Below are 21,683 nucleotides of genomic sequence, written 5' to 3'. Positions count from 1 at the left end.
TTTCATAATTCTTTTATATATAGATATAGATATAGACATATATATATAGATATAGATATATACTGTTTGATTTTTTTCCTTCTTTAAATTATTTGAATTGTTAGTACCAAGTCAGTCAGTGTCTTGAGTACCTCTCAGACTCATTCTGATGTCCTGCTTGCTGCCTCAAGGATGAGCTATTAGCTAAACAGCCCCTTAGCAAAGAATGGATCTGCCTCCCAGATGGTCCAGCTGTTTTAAAAGGCAAAAGATTTATATAGTCTGAATAGAAACAAAGGGATAGTTGCACTGATGTAAATAGTTCACTAATATGCAATGAACACTTTACTCCAGCTTCTAAGACAGCTCTGACTGAAGCTGCAGCTCCCAACCCAAAGACTTATCTCTGTTCACATCTCTCTAGACGATCTACATTGGCCATGGAAGACAACACTCCAAGCTGAGCCTTAGTCAACTCTGTAGCCACTGCTCACTCTGCAGGTGTTCTTGCTTAAGCACGAGGTAAGAAGCATTTCCCTTCGTGGCTCAGCAATTACAGTGTAAGGACAATGATTGGCTGCCTGGTAAGGCTTGTAATTAGTAAAACTGGGAGATCTACTATGATTGATAAAAATTACATAACTAAATCTACATGTCACACATATGTGCCATGACATACCATTGTTCTGGTCATATAACTAGGTTTCCTAAGTCAGAGTTTCTATTGCTGTGATGAAACACTATGACCGAAGCAACTTTGGAAGAAAGGATTTATATAGCTTGTTTCCAGGTCACTGTTCATCACTGGAGGAAGTCAGGACAGGAACTCAAACAGGCAGAAACCTGGAGGCAGGAGCTGATTTGGGGGTGACAGAGGAGTGCAGTTTACTGGGTTGCTCCACATGGCTTGCTTTCCTATAGAGCTGAGGACCACCAGCCCAGGGATGGTACCATCCACAATGGGCTGGGCCTTCTCCCATCAATCACTAGTAAAGAAAATGCCCTGCAGCTGGGTCTTAGGGAGGCATTTTCACAATTAGAGGTTCCTCCTTTGAAATGATTCTAGCTTGCGTTGAGCTGACATAAAACTAGCTAGCACATTAGACTCTTTGCCTTACTTTTCAAGTCATTTGGGAGACTGGCCTGTCTTGTCTGGCCTGAGCAGTAACATGGAAATATTAGAACTTCCCCAAAAGCAGTCTTCTCTTGTTACATTGTCCTCTCGATCATGGGTAGAATGGGCTGGGCTGTGAAGTGAAGCAGAGATGGCAGCAGTAGTGGTAGCAGGAGCATCCTGATAACAAAAGGGACAGCAATTGCTGTCCTGGCAGTGGCCATAGCACTAGCAACAAGTGGCAGCAGTGGCAGAAGCAGCAACAGAGCCTCGAGACAGTGGGATGCAGAGGCGGTAGAGATGACAAAGTAGGAAGTACAGAAGTGAGAGAAGGCAGTCAGCTAAGAAGCCGAAGGTGGAAGGCTAGAAAGAGCCAAGCACCAGGAGCCATGGGTCCTGGTCACAGGAACAGTTCCAGGGATTTCCGCAGTTCTAAGAGTTGAGGGTGCTGATGCTAAAACAGAAGAGAAGTGTTAGTAGCCACTGAAAGACCTGAAGTCCCAGTAATTGGAAGTGTAGCACAGCTGAGATGAACTGATCGGAGACACTAGATGCTATTATAGGAACCATATATCCAACACCACGAGCTGTTCCTCTAGCTTGCAAGACCTCTATTACTGCTCACTCCTGTTAACCCAGGATAACCTCAGCTGCTGAGTGCCAGGCTGCAGATTCTAAATGTCCCCAGCAGTAAGCATCTAACCTGAATGCCTACAGTCATGAGCTCTTAGTTTTCCAGACCTAGGGATATACCTCTCTGGGTGTATCAGCCAGTTCACAAGTCTTTGGCACTCCAAGCCACAAAACTGCCAACATTTGAAAAGCTGCCTTTTGCCTAATCACATTTCTGAGTAGTCTGAAAGGACCCTGGCCCTCTGCTTGATAACATCATCAGGGAAATGAAAAACTAATCACTCAAATATTTAAGAAAGTGAAGTTGCTCTAACGGTCTTGGCTTTACAAAGAGATGGTGCTGCCATTTTATCTGAGTGTGCCTTTGGATATATGCACTGCTGATGTAAGTGCAATGCTTATTGTCTTTCTTATCTATATTATTGCATTATTTTTTCTATTATAAATCTCAAGTAAGAAATTTTAAAATCCACTTTCTTTTCCTTTTTCTCCTCATAGTCATCCTCTTCCTCCATTGTCATCAAATGGAGCCTGTTCCTCTGTCCTTTCTCCAGCACAGAGCATCTAGGTTCAGATCAGAGCTTCAGAAGGTAAAGGTAACACTTGGTCTCAGAAATTCCAAAATTCATCTTCGAGAAGATGATTTGATAGAAGTCTTACTGTTAAATCAGAATTATCTCTTAAAATCTTTGAAATTGTTTTTGAAATGAATTTCTAGCAGTAGAGTTTTAAATTCTGAGCAAGCTGGTAGGATAGTCCTTGGATTTTTAGGTTCATGTTCTTCCCTGTAACCTTTACTCTGCCCCCTGTAGATTCAACCCATGAATCTTCTCCAGTAAAGATGATTCTCTTTTCAGCGGCTACAAGTACAGCCATCCGATCGGCCCTCAGTCCCAAGTAACTCTCATCTATTTTCTTTCAGCAACATCAGCTGCTCAAAAAGCCATGATCTAGGAAAAAGTTGAAAATGTTTCCCCCTCTTTTACCCAAACTGAAAAGACCAAATTTGCAAGGGCTGGGGAATCTCGGATATCTCCAGAAAGTACAAGGTTGTTTTCCCTGATTGGTGGGGAGGTAGGGGGAAGAGGAAGAAACTGTATTAGCAGCAGTACAACCACAACCCTCCAGTCTACTCCCTAAACAGGCAGTCCTTTGTGATGGCCATGTCTACAGGTGGGCACAGGGCATGATAAAATGCCACACTTACAACTTTGTAAGAGACATTAGCTGCCTTCTCAATGGAACAGCGCCACTGTCCAACAAGAAGGAAGCGGCAGCTTTAACATTTAATGTCAGTATCTGAGTGTGGAAGCTCTCAGACAGTCCAAAGAGACCAACAGTGTTTTATATGATTTTAATAGGTTGCCATTATTGAGGCTAAAATTAAGATTGATAACGGAGTCTCACAATTAAGTAACCAATCTACAAAATCTGTATAGGAAATGGACTCAACTATTTCTGGTGACTATTATTTAAAAAAAAAACAGAAAAGTATAGAATTTTTGAGATGTGCTCCCTTGATGCTTTACATAAATAGCAAAATACCAAACAACCACCAACAGCTTAGTATTAGCAGCAGGATCCTTATACCTAAGTCAAACTGAACAGTTCAAAGAAGATTTCAGCCACTACTGTGTCTATTTGTTTTTGACACAGTTTCTTATTTACATATAGACACTAGATAGTCTATATTTACAAAAAACAAAACTGAAAAAAAAACAGTGAAGTTATTCAAGGAACTAGTGGTGTGGAACACTCAGTGTGTTACTAATACTAATGAATGCAGTCACCACATACAGTATCTACTTTGTAACAGTATCTACTTTGTATTAGGCATTAAGACTTCGTTATATATTAACTCATTTAAGAATTTTCAAATTTGCTGGGCAGTGCTGGCGAACACCTTTAATCCCAGTGCTCAGGAGGCAGAGGGGCAGGCAGATCTCTGTGAATTGAATGCCATCCTGGTCTACAAGAACTAGTTCCAGGACAGGCTCCAAAGTTACTGAAAAACCCTGTCTCAAAAAAAAAAAATTAAAAATCAGCAAAATGATTGTTTTCAAATACCAGAGACCAACTCTAATGGAACAATGCATTAAAGTCATCCTTAATATTACAGAGTTAGGAGATGACATAATTTAAACCTTGATAGTCTGGTTCTAAAGAAGCATTCATAGTCAAATGAACTCATTAAATTAGGTAATCAGTTATTCATTTTTTTCATAAAATATGTAATATTCCCCCAGTACTGTAGTAAGCATTAGGGAATACATAAGTGAATGATAGCAGATATGGTGCCTGTTCTCATAGTAGGTAGGATATATCTATAAGGGAACCTTATTATTAATCAAATAATGTAAACAATGCCACAAACAAATGTAAAAGTTAATATAATGGGTGTATAAAGAACAAATGTACAATGCTATGAAAATCAAAAGGAAATATCTTGGTAAGAATGTGACAGCTCCATTAACTACTAAGGGTATAAAGCCTTGAGTGGACAAAGAGGAAAAGGAAGGGATTTAAGCACATATAATCATCATTGGTTGCCTGGGCATATTGCATGTGCTTACAGTTCCAACTGCTCCAGAGGCTAATAAAGGAAGAGAAGCTGAGTATAGCAGTTTGAGACCAGCCTGAGAAAGATGGAGAGACCATGTCTCAAAATTAAATGAAGCATCTTTAATGGTCAGAGAAAGCAAGAATACTAATCGCTGAAGGAAGGTTAGTATTGGGAGAATCGCAAAAGCAAGGTGAAGAACGGAAGACAAGGATGGAACGCTCAGACCCAGCAAAGGTTATGTAGGACAGGTTTTGTCTTCATAACTTTTGCTTAATTAACTCTTACAAGCATTTAAAGATTTTTAAATGGGAGAAGAGCAGTGGTGGAATTATAGGTATGTGTTTTTAAAGGATCATTATAACTTTAATGGTTGCGATGAAATGGAAAAGAGCCACTAGATATAAATTAATTAGAAGTTTATGGTAATAGTCCAGGTGAGAGATGATTATATTAGAGTGATGATGGTAATAAAGACAAGTGCATAAAGTCAAACTATTACAAGCATAAATTCAACTTGAACCTCAAAATAACAGAAGACAATTTGATCAGATACAACTATTTGCTTTTATAGATAGATAAAACTAGTATTTATATAGATGGTAGGGATAGCTACAGGGAAAACAAACTTCATAGAAAGACATCGGTGGCATTTATTTTATATTTTGATAATTCCTTACTTGATTCTACCCTTCCCTCTCCCTTTTCTAAATCCTCCCATATTCCCTTTCAAATTCATTATATATATATATATCTTATCATTATATATATATAAAACTTATGTATGCTTTATACATATTCTCTTTCCATTAACAATCATTGACAGCTTATAGTTCTTCGACTCAGGTTGGACTTTGTGAGCCTTCCCCTCTCCATGTTGGCATGTCAGCTGCTGTGGCAGGCTTAATACATTAGTGAGCTCACGGGTGAAACAGTCCTAAAAGAACCAGAAGATGGTATCTCACAGCAGTCCTCCCAGTCCTTGACCCTTACAGTCTTTCCACCTCCTCTTCCTCAATGTTCCCTGAACCTTAGTTGTGTTGTAGATATCCCATTTGGAGATAACCCCTTACTTATTATCTATAATAGTCTTTGTCAACAACAAAAAGAAACTGCTTGACCAAAAGTTGCGCTTATGTATGGCTACAAGGGTGAATATACAGCTGGCAGTTGGAAACTGTAGGTTCTGTAGCAGCTCTCTCCAAAGGTTATTAGCTAGGTTCACAGTCCCGGGTATGAGTTTTCTCCTATTGAGTGGGCCTTAAGTCCAATAAGTAGGTGTTGATTACATCTGCGATATTTCTGCCACTAGTTTACTAATGGAGATATCTTGCTGGCCTGGTCTTTATTGTAGTGTATAGGATTTGGAGCTGGGTGAGACTATTGACAGCTTTTCTCCCTCAGTAGCTTGTGTAGCACCTTCTCATATGATGAGAGCTAGCTTTCAGGGGGGAAACTTCCAGATCAGTACTGGGTTGATTTCTCCAAATCCTGTGGCCAAAATGTGTACTGTCTTTGGCATATTTTGTTTTATTTTTGACAAAGTTTTGCTATGTGGTCCAGGATGATCTTAAACTCTTGATCCTCTGACCTCAGCTTCCTGAATATTGGGGTTATAGACATATACCTTCACACTAAGCTCTGCAAAGATATTTTATATATGAATACTTATTAACAATGAGGCATTTACCAGTTCATATAATCTCCTCTATAAGCAAATTTAAATTTCAGAACTTGGTCCTTTTATGTGTGGTAATAGTTATCTATTTTTCTGTAGCAAATTACTGTTGTGGGTGCCACTGTTAGTTCCTAGTTGCTCAGCCCTGAAATAACAACACAGAAACTGTATTAATTAAATCACTACTTTTCTCATTAGCTCTAGTTTCTTACTTGCTAACTCTTACATATTAATTTAATCCATTTCTATTAATCTGTGTATAGCCTGTGGCTGTGGCTTACCAGCAAAGTTTTGGCCTGTCTGTTTCTGGTAGCAGCTACCTGGATTCTCTGTGACTCCCCCTTCCTTCTCCCAGCATTCAGTTTAGTTTTCCCCACCTAGCTAAGCTCTCCCTTGTTATAGGCCAAAGTAGTTTCTTTATTTATTAACGAATAAAAGCAACACATAGACAGAAGGACCTCCCACACAGAAAAGGGGAGGTGATGTGGGATTCCCCTCTGTATGCTGTGATTACCACTGGTTAATAAAGAAACTAGCTTGGCCTGATAGAGTAGAGTAGAGCTAGGCAGATAAAACTAAACTGAATGCTGGGAGAAAGGAGGCAGAGTGAAGAAGAAGCTATGTAGTGACCACCAGAGACAGACATGCCAAAACTTTGCCAGTAAGCCACAACCACATGGCAATATACAGATTAATAGAAATGAGTTAAATTAAGAAGTAAGAGTTAGCCAATAAGAAGGTAGAGCTAATGGACCAAGCAGTGATTTAATTAATACAGTTTCTATGTGGTTATATTGAGAGTCTGAGTGGATGGGTAATGAACAAGCAGCCTCCTACAACAAATGATCCTATAACTTACTGATGTAAAACAATGTTAAGTGTTGTTTGCCCCAGTTTTTGTAGTTCGGAAATTTGAGAACAGCTTGGCTTCATAGATTTGTTTTAGGTATCCGTCTTGATTTAAGATGGTGTTACCAAATGGCATAAGCATCTTCCATCTTGGCTCATTCCCATGTTTAGCCAAGTTAGCCTATAATGGTGTTAGATGTTGTTAGCTCCTACCAATGTGAATCTCTTCACAGTTTCAACAATGTCACTGCATGGAGCTGTTTTCTTATAGAAGAGATCATCCACATAATATGAAATCTGCAATGTCTTTTAAGACATATACTCAGAAGTAACTAAGCTTTATCCAATATCTTATTGATTACATAGGTCTGGTCTATTTGATCTGAGAGAATACTGTGTGAAGGGACACAAACTAAGGATCACCAGTGTTAGGTCACAAAGGATGTCCCTTAAAGGTCATGTATAAAAACATGGGTTAGTCCTTTAGGAAGTAATTGGGTTAGGAGGGCTCTGCTTTCTCAAGAGTATTAATTAATTCAAAAGTTAATAAAAAATCAATTAAATTATTACAAGTGATTTTGATTAAAAAAAAAACCTGAGCTCTGTCTGTAAAGTTTCTTTCCATGTGATGCTTTCTGCCATGTCATAATGTAGTAAGAAGTCCCTCATTAAAAGCTGGCATCATGTTTTTGGACTTTCTAGTGTACAGAACTATAGCCAGATACATTGGTGTGTCTTGCCTGATACCACTAAAGCAGTTTCTCTCCCATCTACTGGTTCCTGCAGCCTCTTACAAAATAATCATTCAAATGTTTAACATTAATTATAATTGCCAGGATGATGGCTCAGGTTATTACTGACAAGCTCTCTCTATATATTAACCTATTTTAAATAATCTGTATATCGCCATGTGTCCTGTGGCTTACCAGTAATGCCCTGACATCTTAGTCCTCTGGAAACTGTTGGTTTCTCCCTAACTCAGCCTTTTTTCTCCTTTTATCTCTGTTTGGATTCCTGCCTGGCACTATTCTGACTGGCTATTGGTCAAATGAGCTCTGTTTTGAACCAATAGTAATAAAACATATTCACAGCTTACAGAGGGCATCCCACATCACAGAACTATATGTGAAATAAGCCTCTATTTTTTTAATGCCATATCTGGTCTCCAGTATTCTGTTACAGCAGTAGATAGCAACATAAGATGGCCATTTTGAAGGCTGGCCAACACACTTGTGCACACTTGCTTTATTGATGTGGATGTATGCTTTGAAGTAGGCTTTTTGGAACCAGCATACTCTTGAATCAAGAACTGGAAAGAAGATGTTTAGTGTTCAAATTTTGGGTTCCATTTTTCTTATTAATTAGTTTTTATTATTTGACAGTTTCAAATATTTATTAATGAATTTTAGTCATTTTCACAATCCCCCCCCCTCCAATTCTCCTCTCTCACGCAGGTAGAAAGAATATAAGAGACAAAAAATAGGGAGCTGTACAGGACAAAAATATCTTTTGGACATGAAATAGCTGGACTCCAGAATGCAGTGCAGCAGTATCTGTCTGTAATGAGACCTACACATGATTCAGTCCTCAACATTCCATCAAGGATGAAGGGAGGCCTCTTCCTGAGGGCCTATTGGGGAAAGCAAGTACCATTCTCTTCAGTGGCAGAGTCACTGATAAGCTGTCCTAGGGTCCAGTAATTAACTTCCCATCCATGCTAAGACAAGAAACTAATAGAACACAGATGATTAGGCACAAAAATATTGAAAGGATGAATGAGACTTGATGTGAAGAAAGGATCAATTATTAAGGATAGGATTATGATGTTTGCTAGTCTTTTATACTTTGCAAAGAAATATGGAAAATAAATTAGTTATATATTATATGGAGAACAACATTAACTTTACCAAACAAACCTTTTGCTAACATTCACTATGTTAAATAGAAAATTATGGTTTCTATGACCATATACTTGTCATAGCTGTCTTAATGCCTGATCAATTGAAAACTCAGTGAGAGAAATTGGGGATCAACCTGAAGACCCAAAAAGCAAAGCAGCCAACCACTGGCTCTTACCTCAACCTCAGTCCAAAATGTCAATCCCTCCAGGAATCTCAGAAAAGACTGTGTCTGAGAGGTTTGCCCCCACAATCTTATAATCTCTCTAGGGCTGGGATTAAAGGCTTGCACCACTGGGATTAAAGGCATGCACCACCCAGTTTCTATGACAACTAGTGGGGCTACTGGGATTAAAGGTGTGTGTAACCACTGCCTAGCTGTAAGGTTGATCAGTGTGGCTATTTTATATTCCCTATCCCCAAGGAAGCTTTATTTATTAAAATACAATTGAAATACCACTGCATTTTCTCTTTTTGCCTAAAATAAAAAAGAAGGCTGTAACTAATATAAGAAAAACTATATACAATAAGTATAATAACTATATACACTATTTACAGGCAATAAATACATCAACAATGTCTAGTCCATTTGAATTGAAAAATTCAAAGAAAATACTTCATATCTATCCCATCTTGGTGAGTTCAAAGTCTTGTACCTAGTTTACTTTTTATCATTAATTGCTTTCTGTAACAGGTAAACAAGGAAAACTATAACTATGTAGTTTTCAACTCCCTCAGAGATCCGAGAAGGAAATAATATTAACTAAGTAAGCAGGAAGTGCAAGCAAATGGCTTTTAGAAAATGTGAGTAATGACAGAAACAGCTAGCTGCCTGGACAGTCACCCAAAGTTTCTCCACAATGTTGGGACATCCATCTTTGGCCTACAGGCCTAGTATATTCAACAGACTTTCCTGTGAAGCAGGATATCTTGTGTCCTGCTTGTCTAATTAGGACATCATACTGTAAGCAGTTGAGGCAGGGCATTTTCTTTCCCAGTGTCTTACTTTTTCCACAAAGAAAGTAAACTCCATGTGGCGTTTCTTCAATGCCCATTATCTTCTCTGAAGTAGATTGGTACTGCCGGTAGCAGACATGTCTCCTTGTCAAAAAAAAAAAAAAAAAAAAAAACCTAGGTTATTAAAACTTCTTAAATGCCATATTCTGTAGATCTCTGAAGTCTTTGAAGATGAACTGTCTATCTAAAATATATCTTTGTTTGACCTTGAAAACTACCTAATGTGACTACAAGTTCAACTATACTAAGTAATTACTATTAACCTACATTTCCTTATCATTCTAAACAGTTGGTAATAATAATTTTCAAGGATTAGAAAGTTACATTACATTGTTAAATCAGCTATATAGGTACAATACCTTGAACAAGATTAGAAATGTATGTACAGTATATTTTAACAAAATTAATCTCAAATTTGTATCAATACACAAAATTTTTATAAATTATATAAAAGTCCAATCCAGTGTAAAACATTTAAAACTAGTAGTCACTTTTTAAAAGTAGATTCAACAATCTACCATTTTATCTTAACATATCTACCCTTTTTCTTTTCAGAGTAGATTCATTAATATACCCTTTTATCCTATCATATCTATATCTCCTTTTTTTACTTTTCTTAACAAGAAGCTTGAATCTAATTTCCTTTGTTTAGCTTTTGTCCTGACCATTATCCATAACAACTTGTAACCAACACTAAGCAAAGACAAACATCCCTAATCCATTTTTTGGGAATGTTGGCATAGATTTTCAAGCTACATCCTGCTGTTTGGGGCACTGATAATCTTATGGGGACCTAAAGAAAATTTAAGATTATGGTCAAGTCCAGACTGGAGTATTCTGTGAAACTGAATCATCTCAGCCAGCAGTCTTGAAGCTGTCCTTGATGTAGAATTCAAAGAAAACTGCAACAGAAGTGCTCTAAAATGTTAAATCATCTGGAGATTTTTCAGTGGGTCTTCTTTGATTAAACCTTATTTTTCTTAACACAGAATGAATCCACAGCCTCTCACTTCTTGTGCTCATAAAAGCAAAACCTCTTCTCCAAAGTAAAATATCCTTTGACTTAAATTTTGAAGTCAAGGAATTTTCAAAATATATAGATTATATTAGTCCAGTAGTATTTATAATTAAATGTCTTTTAGCAGCTGCTGCTTCTTCCACAGAAGTCAAACAATTCAAAGACAACACAATAACATACAGTATCCAGTTTCGCTGTCTATTTTCCATCTTTACACGGAAGCTAAGCAGGGGTGGATGGGAGTTGGGAGTGCTAGTTTTTCTTCCAAATCCAGATGACTAGATATGGGTCCAGCTCTGACCTGTGCCAGTGGATAAAAAGACTCGGGCAAATGACTTTTTTGTAAATTCATGCCCCAAAAGTTGTGTGCCAAAATGAAGCACAATTAATTAAAAACTCAGAGAGAGAACTTGAGGTTCAATCTGAAGACCCAAAAAGCAAAGCAGCCAACCACTGGTTCTTACCTCAACCTCAGTTCAAAATGGCAATCCTGCCTCCAAGAATCTCAGAATGAGACTGTGTCTGAGAGCTGTCTCCTCCTGTTTAATAATCCTAAATCTGGAATTAAAGGTGTGCACCCCCTGGTTTCTATGGCAACCAGTGTGAATACTGGGATCAAAGGTGTGTGTCACCACTGCCTGGCTGCAAGGCTGACCAGTGTGGCTGTTTTACTTTCTCTTTGCCCAGGCAAGCTGTACTAGGTAACATACAACTGAAACATCACTACACTTTCCCTGAAATATCTCTGTATTAGTTAGGGTTACTTTTGCTGTGATGAAGCATTGTGATCCAAAGCAACTCGGAGAGAAAAGTGTTTATTTTACTTACACTTTCACATTGCTGTTCATCCTGAAGTGACATCAGGGCAGGAACTCAAACTCTCCAGGACTCTTAAGCCAAGAAGTGATCCAAGAGACATTTAGGGTTGCTGCACACTGGCTGGCTCCCCATGGCTTCTCTGCCAGCATTTTTCCAAGACCCAGGACCACCAGCCCAGGGATGGCACCACTCACAATGGGTTTGACCCTCACCCATCAATCACTAATTAAGAAAGTTTTCTACAGGCTTGCCTGCAGTATGATTTTATGGTGGCAATTTCTCGGTTAAGCATTCTTCCTCTCAGATGCATTGTGTCAAGTTCACATAAAACTGGGCAGCAAGGTGTCCTTTTCACTAAAAATCAGTTAACCATACCCAAAAATATGATTTTTAAATTTTGGAGGGCAAGGACACAATGCTAAATTAACAAATACACATGCATCAACACACATATTACATATCCTCAGTTATTAAGAGTACACTACAGACCTCTTAAGACATCTGTGATTAGACAGTGCAACCATGGAAAAACTATTCTGGCCAATGACTGCCATCAAATGGGGCTACTCATACTGGGCAGAGTAATTTTCAAGAAAATTACTGAATACCTGCTAATAAATCATTTCTACTTTGGGACATGTTTCAGGGGGGAAAAAACATGCTCAAAATTTTCAGATTAAGCCATATTTAGATTACAAAGGGTTATTTTGACAATTGCATGAGTTAATAATTTGAAAGCACTTAAGACATAAAGTGCATGGCATAAAGCAACATTATTAGTACATTTTGGTAGTGGTTATTGTTATGCAGGCAGACACATGCCTTTTCATGATTATCAGTTGTATCAAACACTGGGATATACTGACATCCTTATTTATGTCCAAAAGATGAATTTGCTCAACTGCTAGGAATACACAATTCTCAAAATGTTAATTCCAAATAGGAATTGCCCTCAGTTTCAGTCAAGGTCCTATCCACTTTTTGAGGGCAGCCTTTCCAGTGTCTGGCCCTGATAGTTATGCCAAGTTTTAGCATCCTGTCTCAAGTCGGAACGCATTTGAGAGGCTATGTTAGGTTCAGAGCCACCCACAGAGTTGGCGTGTGCTTTACTATAACTGCCTTAGCTCTTCCCTCTGTTCAAGACTGTATTTCTCCACAGTTTTGTGTCCAGGAATACTTCTCAAAAGATTAATGTGTGTGTGTACATTTCAACCTCAAATTCTATTTCCAAGGAAACAGGATAAGATGCCAATGTTATTAGGAAATTTCAAGACTGCTTAAACCAATGTGTCTATTTTTATTGATTAAAAAATTAGTATATTATGGTATAAGTTTGAAAAAAGGTATACATAATAAAAGGTGTTTAAAGCTTTCTTCATTTTGATTAGAAAATTTAATGTTAAAGACTAATGACACAAATTATTGGTTGAGCTGTTTTGTATGTTAAGTACTTTTTGGAAAAGGTAATGATTTACATATAACTAAGTGAGGCATGCTCATCTGAACTATAGAAGCACAAAAAGCCAAGAAAGCTTTCAACTCTCAAGATAATTAGATGTGAGAGGGACATATTTGAACAAGTGAACTAGATAAGTTTTTTCCAGAGATTTCTTTGAAAAGATTATTGTACAACTTTTAAAAAAAAAGATAAACTGAGCTTTCCTTGATCAAATTCACTTGCATATTTTATTGCTCACTCCGTTATGAATAAAAGGAGTAAAACAACCCTGCATCACAACCATTTCACACACCCTTTGTCTTAGTTAGGGTTTCTATTGATGTGGTGAAACACCATGACCAAAAGGCAAGTTGAGAAGGAAGGGTTTATTTCACTTATACTTGCAGATTGTAGTCCTTCACTGCAGGACAGGAATTAAAGTAGGGCTGGAACCTGGAGGCAGAAGCTGATGCAGAGACCATGGAGGAGTGATGCTAACAGGCTTGTTTCCCCTGGTTTGCTCAGCCTGCTTTCTTATAGAACCCAGGACCACCAACTTGATGGCACCACTCATAAAATGGGTTGGGCCCTCCCACATTGATTAGTAATTGAGAAAATGCCTTAAAGTTGGATCATTTCCTCTTCCCTTTATTCCTTCAAATCTTCCCATATACCCCTCCTTGCTGTCTTTCAAATTCATGGCCTTTCTCTCTCTCTCTCTCTCTCTTTCATCTGTCTGTCCTTCCTTCCTTCCTTCCTTCCTTCCATCCTACCTTCCTTACTAAATTATTTTTTGTTTTCAATACATCCCAACCGCAGTTTCTCCTCCATCCATTACTGCCATTCCCCTCACCACTCCATCCCCCCACCCAGGTCTACTTCTTCTTCTTCCCCCTTCAGAAAAGAGAAGGCCTTCCAGGAATATTCACCCAACACTGTATAACAAGATACAATAAGACTAGGCACAAACTCTCATATAAAGGTTGGGTGCAGCCACCCAGTAGGAGGAAACGGGTCTCAAGAGCAGACAAAGAGTCAAAGACACCCCAACTACACTGATAAAGGTCCCACAAAAACACCAAGCTAAGAACCATATTATATAGGAAAGGACCTAGCACAGACCCATGCAGGTTAATTGATTGCTGCTTCAGTCTCCGTGAACACCTACAAGCCATACTTAGTTTACGTTAGTGGACCATGTTCTCCTAGTATCCTTGAACCATCTGGCTCCTACATTTCTTTCTCCCCTTCTCCCCAGGGTTCCTCAATCTCCAGAGGGAGGGACCCAATGGAGGTCTCCAATTTGGGCTCTCTCTGCGACTAATGTTTAGCTGTGGGTTTAGCTTGTCCTCACATTAGCTGCTCTTGGTAGCCTCTTTGATGATGATTGGGTTAAGCACCAATGTATGAGTATATACAAATATCAATGGCAATCATTTTATAGTTTTTTATATCATAAGTTTCTGAGCTGTATAGCCTCCAATTTCTGGTCATCCAAGCAGTATTGGGCATGAACTCCATCTCACGGTCATGGTTTTCAAATTAGGCCCATCATTGCTTGGCCTCTCCTACAAGTTCTGTGTCTATGTGTCCATTGCCCCGTACATCTTTCAAGTGGGATAAATCATAGGTCAAACGTTTGGTGACTATTTTGATGTCCTAGTTCCACCTCTGGAAACCTTGCCTGGTTAGACAGGAAGGCAGGTTCAAGCTTCAGATCCTCGGTAACTAGGAGTACTCACTACGGCCACCCTCACAGAAAAATGAGAGTTTCTACTAGACTAAGTTTCCACATAACACACCCCCAAATTTCCTCTAATTCCAGTACCTTCTACCTCCACACCCCATAGAATCTTTCTTGTCACTTAGTCTTTCTGGGTTTATGGATTGCAGCATGATTATCATTGACTTAACAGCTAATATCTATGTACTCTCTTTTTTATTAATTATTGTTGAATGTATATATGTAGCTACACACACATATATATGTATAATGTATAATGTACCAGTAACATTATGCAGACTGAACAGGTTATACACACACATATACATATATATAATATATGTATGTATAATGTATAATGTACCAGTAACTATGCAGATTGAACAGGTTAAATTTAGGAACACACACACATACATATGGTGACCTTTTGGTATTGGATAACCAATTGGTGTGCTCTTCCCTGGAAAGGATGAATTTCTCCCACTCTCAGCATTCATTTTCCTATAGGGCTTTGTAAATGGTTGAGGCCTTGTGGTCTTAGCCCTATTCAGTTTGACATACCTAACGTTGTTCTTGTGTAGTTCAGTTTAGGCAGCCATTTATTTATGTATATGCTTGCCTGCTTATCTATATGTGCATCATGCACATGTGGATGTCGACAGGAACCAGAAGGGAGTGCCTAATCACCTGAGACCACAGTTACAGGTGCTTTTTATTTGTGCTGGGAACTAAACACATGTGCTCTGCAAAAGCAGAAAGCGCTTTTAACCCCTGAGCAATGTCTGCAGCCCTCTCCTTTCTCTTGACTGCCAGTATGAAACACATAGCTATACTCCATCATGTACACTCAACGTGATGCTCTGCATCACTACATCCTAAAACCAATCAGCCAACTAACTGTGCATGGAAACCTGTGAATTTTAAGTGCAAATGGATCTTTCATCCTTATAAAATTTCTCATATTTTGTTACAGAGTAAAAAACCTAACAGAATTAATAAAAACAAAAAAGAACATGATATATTTATCCCCCCTTTCTCTGTACAAATATGTATCATGATACCTACATAGATGTAAGAGAATAATTCTCACAACCTTAAAAATAAACACATTGTTGACACAGTTTGATATATTTTATTATATGCAATACCATATATATCACCATAATTAGGACACATCATTCTCAATAAGCTTTCTTACATTATTTTTCATTTATATTTACACTTTCTTTCCAAATCTAACTTTGGGCACCACTGACTGACCTGTCCATCACTATGATTTTGTTATTTTGAGAATGTCTTTTAAATAGAATCATACAATACGGTAAATGAGATTGACTTTTTTAAAATCAGGGCAATGCCTTCAAATTGTTGTATGAATTAACTGTTCTTTTTCACTACTATCACCCCACAATGTGAATGTGCCACAGTTCATTCTTTTCTTTAACTGGGGGCATCTGAGTTGGTTTTAGTTTTAGGCTACTTCAAATAAAAGCTGGTATGTAAATGATTTTCTGTGACATTAAACTTTCATTTCTTTATATACTTAGTAGTTGGAGTTCTAGACTACAGGAAGAATTTATACTTACTTAATACTACCGGGTTCACTGTGCCCTCTTATACTTCCATTTGCAACTTGTGAGCACTTGGCGTCAAAAAATTTAATTTTATGTTTCATTTTTTCTTGTATCTGAACTTAAGTATTTATTGTCTGTGGTCACACTAGATATTACCTACACCACTAGAAGGCCATGGTTTATTAACTAGTCCACTTTAATCCAGCAGGGGAGAGGTGTCATGATTGACCAATGTCACACAACTAGAAAGTACAATTTCTGCACTAGACTTCATTGTTTTTTTGTGTCCTGGATATTCTAGTATCAAAGGTCAGAAGAGACACACAGAGTAGTACCACAGGAGCTATAATGTGGGTGCATAGGCTTCTTTAAGGAGACAGGGACAACCAGATCAGAGAAATACACCCAGAACTTGACTCCTGTAGAGAATAGAAACTGGTTGGGGTATCTTTGTAGAATGGGGGTTTGGCTTTGAGCTTGGAACTCTCCCAGGAGTTGGGGGATACTCTGCCTTTCCCACCCTGAGGCCAGAGGACACTGGTAGTGCTTACAACTGCTGCTGCACAGTCCGGGACTGTTGATCCCTTCCATTCTTATTGCAGCACAGTCCTTTCCTCCTTGTCAGCTCGGAGGCCCACTACAAAGGGAATGGCAACTAACTGGCATGAGTTGATTAAAACTCACAGCAATCATGGGATCTTGACTGGCCGCTTTGTTCAAAGCAATGTCAGTATTAGTTTCTGGACTAGCTGGCCTTGTTAAGAGATTGAGCCTGAGATGTGGGGAGAGCTAGAACCAGAGCCATCTTGGCCTTCTCTACTCATGTATATTTCCCTAGTGCTACAGCTGGTAAGGGAGGTTAGCTCTCTTATCCACCACAGTTGGCAGGGTCAAGGCAGGAGGGTATCTTTCCCTCACCCTCACCATATTATGCCTTTTAATATGTGTATAATAACAACTCACTAAGGTATTGTATTTTCTCAATGTCCAACTATATCAAAATAGAGTGACACTTTATATTTACATTATGCTTTGCACTTTTACAAATAATATCTTGGTGTAGGAGGTCCTTCTGTCTTTGTATTGCTTTCATTGGTTAATAAAGTAACTCCTTTGGACCCTTCATAGAGCAGAACTTAGGTAGGCAGAGAAGACAGAACTGAATTCTGGGAGGAAGAAAACAGAGGAGAGAGCTGCCATGGAACCGCCAGAGTCAGACCTGCTGAATCTTTCCTGGTAAGCCACTGCCACGTGCCAATATACAGATTAGTAGAAATGGGTTAAATTAAGGTGTGAGAGTTAGAGGCTAGAGCTACTGGGCCAAGCAGTGATTTAATTAATACAATTTCTGTGTGGTTATTTCAGGTGTAACCTAGCTGGACATCCAGGACAAACAAGCAGGCCCTCTCTCTTGCAAAAGTATCTTAAACATTTGTATTCATTCTCACAAGTATAGTAGAATGTGCTTCAAGTGGTAGAGCTGGTATCATATATTGAACTTGTAAAAGGCAACCATATATGTCTAATTGCACCAACAGGGGCTCAAAACAATGTGAAGTGGATAGGAAAGGTGAAGTGAATTTTCAAGGTTCTCTGTTGCACAATTATGCAATTGTCATTTGTTCCAGAACATGGTATGGCTTTTCACATGCTAGAAATCATAATAAACGCACATGATGTTTGACTATCCTTGAGTATTTCCCATTTAATAGGTTGCAATTTCAGTTTGCATCTTTAAATTGGCTAGGAATCTATTCAGATTTTTGCTCTGTACTTTTAGGAAGTATTTCTTGATACTGAGTGAAATTGCCTATAAACAAGTGAACAGTGTAAGTATTTTGGCATTGAGCTAAAATAGCTTGCTATTTAGGTCCTGTCAATAATCTCATGCAATCCTCTGAGACGATATGATAGAAATGCATTTCTTTCCACACAGCAGGAACTCAGACATTTGAAAACAGTCATCCTGACTTCTCAAATGTATCTCAAGCTAAACATTCATATTTCCCCTTCAACCATTCCTAAAGTCAACTTCTTCACCATGCTTCTTATTCTCATGTGAGACAGTCCTAGATTTATTATTGGGCAAAATACTAAACAAAACATTTCTATTATTTGGTCTATCTGTATCTACAGAAGAAGAAATGAAATGTGTTTTTCATTGAGAATATAGTTTATGTCACTCAGACATTTGGAAAAACATTTTGTAATCTTTTCATTTTAATTTTTCTTTTCTGTTTGGTTTCCCAAGTAAATGTTCTCTGTGTCACCTTGGCTCTCCTGGAGCCTGCTCTATAGATTAGGCTGGCTTCAAACTCACAGAGATCCATCTGTCTCTGCCTCCTGAGTGTTGAGATTAAAGGCATGTGCCACTGCCCAGGTATATTCCGAAATCTTAAGCCAAAAATTTTACCATAAATTGTCATTATTTTTCAAGTATTACATGAATATTTTTGAAAATTTGCTACATTAAAGAAGATATATAATAAAATACCATGGCCCCCTATGTTCTAACTGGATGGGCTGTGATGTGTTCTGTTTGATTCTTTTAAAAAGCACATTTCTTTACATGAATATAGTATTTTTTGCATCGTTATACCATCATCTTTTTTAAAAGTCATGTTAAATTATGTTGTAATTTTCATATATTTATACATATCACTTTATGTTTATATTTTATATTAATTTTAGATTCAAAGAAGAATATTGCTTCATCAAATAGCATTGGTTTGCATAGAACAGCTCTCCACACACACCACCTTATGTTTTCATGAGCAGCATGTAAGTGTTCATCTATGGCAAATTCTTCCAGCCTATCAAACTCTTAGTGGTGATTGACGTATGCTAATGCACATCCAGTCCATATAATTGATTGTAGTTTTTAAAACTTCTACTAAACTTGATACTTTAGAATGTTGTGTTATATTTTACTTTTTACAAATCTGTTTCTATTACCAGATTTTAACATTTAGTCATTGTTCTAAATCCCAACAGAGATATACATGTGGACTATTCAGTAAATGTATGGCATTTAAATGAGTGAAAGAGTGTGAAAATCCCTGCCAGCTTGTTGGATTCTATTTATAATTTGAAATGTTAGCTCTGTCAGTTTTGGCAGCTCAAATTAGGACCATTTAAAAGTATACCCTTCCTGACTTTGAATCAGGTGTAATTTGGATAAGTATAGGTTCTATGTCTTCATTCATTAATGAAACACAATATTGTCCACGAGAAAATGTAGGTCTGTAAGAATGCCCTCTGGAGAGGACGGCTCCATTCAAAAGTCACTGTCCTCTGCTGTTACCATTTTCTGACAGTACTATCATCTATCTTGTCCTCCCACCCTCTGACCCAACTTTTATGTTGAAGAATACCAGAATCCTACTGGCCCCAGGGAAGTACTATGTACTTTTTACTGTTTTATTTTTCTATTTTCCTAGTAACCTCATCATGAGGAAAATTAGAATGCAGCCAGTTATTACAGGTAGTCATACTGTATTACATTGATTAATGTGTTCTATTATTGTGCTGGCTGGTTTTATGTCAACTCGAGTCACCTCTACTGAGACGATTGTCTGCTGTGGGGAAGGCTGTTAGGGCATTTTCTTAATTAGTGATTGATAGGAGAAGACCCAGACCACTGTGGGTGGTACTTCCCTGGGGTGGTGGTCCTGAGGTCTATTAAAAAAAACCATGAAAAACAAACAAACAAACAGAAAAACAGGTTGAGAAAGTCGTGAGGAATAAGCCAGTAAGCAGCACCTTTCATGACCTCTGTATCACCTTCTGCCTCCAGGTTTCAACTTTGTGTGAATTCCTGTCCTAACTTCTTTCAGTAATGGATTACAATGTGGAAAATATAACAAAATAAATTATTTCCTCCCAACATGTTATTGCTCATGTTGTTTCATCATAGTAACCCTACCTAGGACAATGCCACATTAAAATTCTTGCCAAGGATCAACATGGTCCTATCTTGGCATTACAGGTTATCAGGAAATCTTAGCTGAATGAACAAATTCCCAGTTAAACAAATTGAAAGGACAGTTTGCAAGTGATATAATTTCCACTTTATACCACTTTCAATACTTTGTCTATAACTGTATATTTGAGGCTTAAAATATTTTTGAAGTATTTTATCCTATAAATACATTGAATATGATTGATTTAAACATATATGCAGCCACAGATTTATTTCCTCTACAAACAAAAGAAACAGGCAGAAACATTTGTTAATCAAACACGCTTTCTCTGATTACCTGACTCTGGGGAACATTGGGCTTTGCCTTGCTGAAACATGTCTTTCTGCTGTTGGCATGCTAACCCCGTGGGTATCCTTTGAATCCTGGTAACCCATATCACCACAGAGACTGTGCCATTTGTAATTTAAAACCTACATTTTGGTTCAAATAATCACCCTGAAACGTATCTCAGAACTTCTTTACCCTCCTGTGTCCATTTCAGTATCTGTTATTCTGTCTGATTCAACTCAGACTTTCTCACCCTCTGTTGCTCAGTTCATCATCTATTATTTCCTCTAAACCTGACTGTGATGACTAATTTTACATTCCCCAGATTGGGCTAAAGGATACAGAGGTAGCTAGTAAATATTCAAGCGTTTATATTTCTATAAGAGATTAGCCTTTGCATTGTTGGTTTGCCCCATCAGTGCCAGCAGGCCTCATCTAGTTGATCATGACATGCCAAACAGGTACTCTAATAACAGTTTCTTTTGGAGTTACAGAATTGGTGTCCTTTAGCCTGTCCAATACCAGAGCTGGTTCTGAACATCTGGACTTGTGCCAGCACTCACAGACCTCATTCTCGAGTCTTGGGGTAGGAGTGACATCATTGACCCTACAGGTTTTGAGGCCTTCAACCTTCAGCTGAATCATATCACTTACTTTATTGTATAGGAGAAACACATGTGTAAAACAAAGGAAATAATTATTTTATGTGTTTGCAAATCAAGCAATATTACTTTATGAAGCTTAACTTCTTTTTGTTTTTATTTTGCTCAAGCAATATTTTCATTTTAATTATTTTCTCTACACTCCTTCCTTCCTTTCTTTCCTCCTTCCCTTTATTTTCTTTCCTTTATCTTTCCATTTATTTTTCCTTACCTCCTCTTCTCCCCACTTAAAACCAAGAAGATTGCCTCTCCTGGTATTCTAAGTCAAGACTCCAAAATCATGACCTTAGCTGTAAAAATTACACCACTAATGGAAAGGTATCTTGGCACCCAGGAGCCAAGAAATATTACAATCACACCACACAGAAAATTTCACACATACCACAACAACATCACACAGCAAACTTCATACAGGAAATATCACGATCACACCACACAGAAAACATCACTCAAGAAATACCACAATCACAC

This window comes from Microtus oregoni, unplaced genomic scaffold (assembly GCF_018167655.1).
Source record: "Microtus oregoni isolate MIOR12 unplaced genomic scaffold, Mior012 000014F_ref0000157, whole genome shotgun sequence".
NCBI classification, from domain to species: Eukaryota; Metazoa; Chordata; class Mammalia; order Rodentia; family Cricetidae; genus Microtus; species Microtus oregoni.
Note: the sequence above shows the minus strand (reverse complement) of the source record.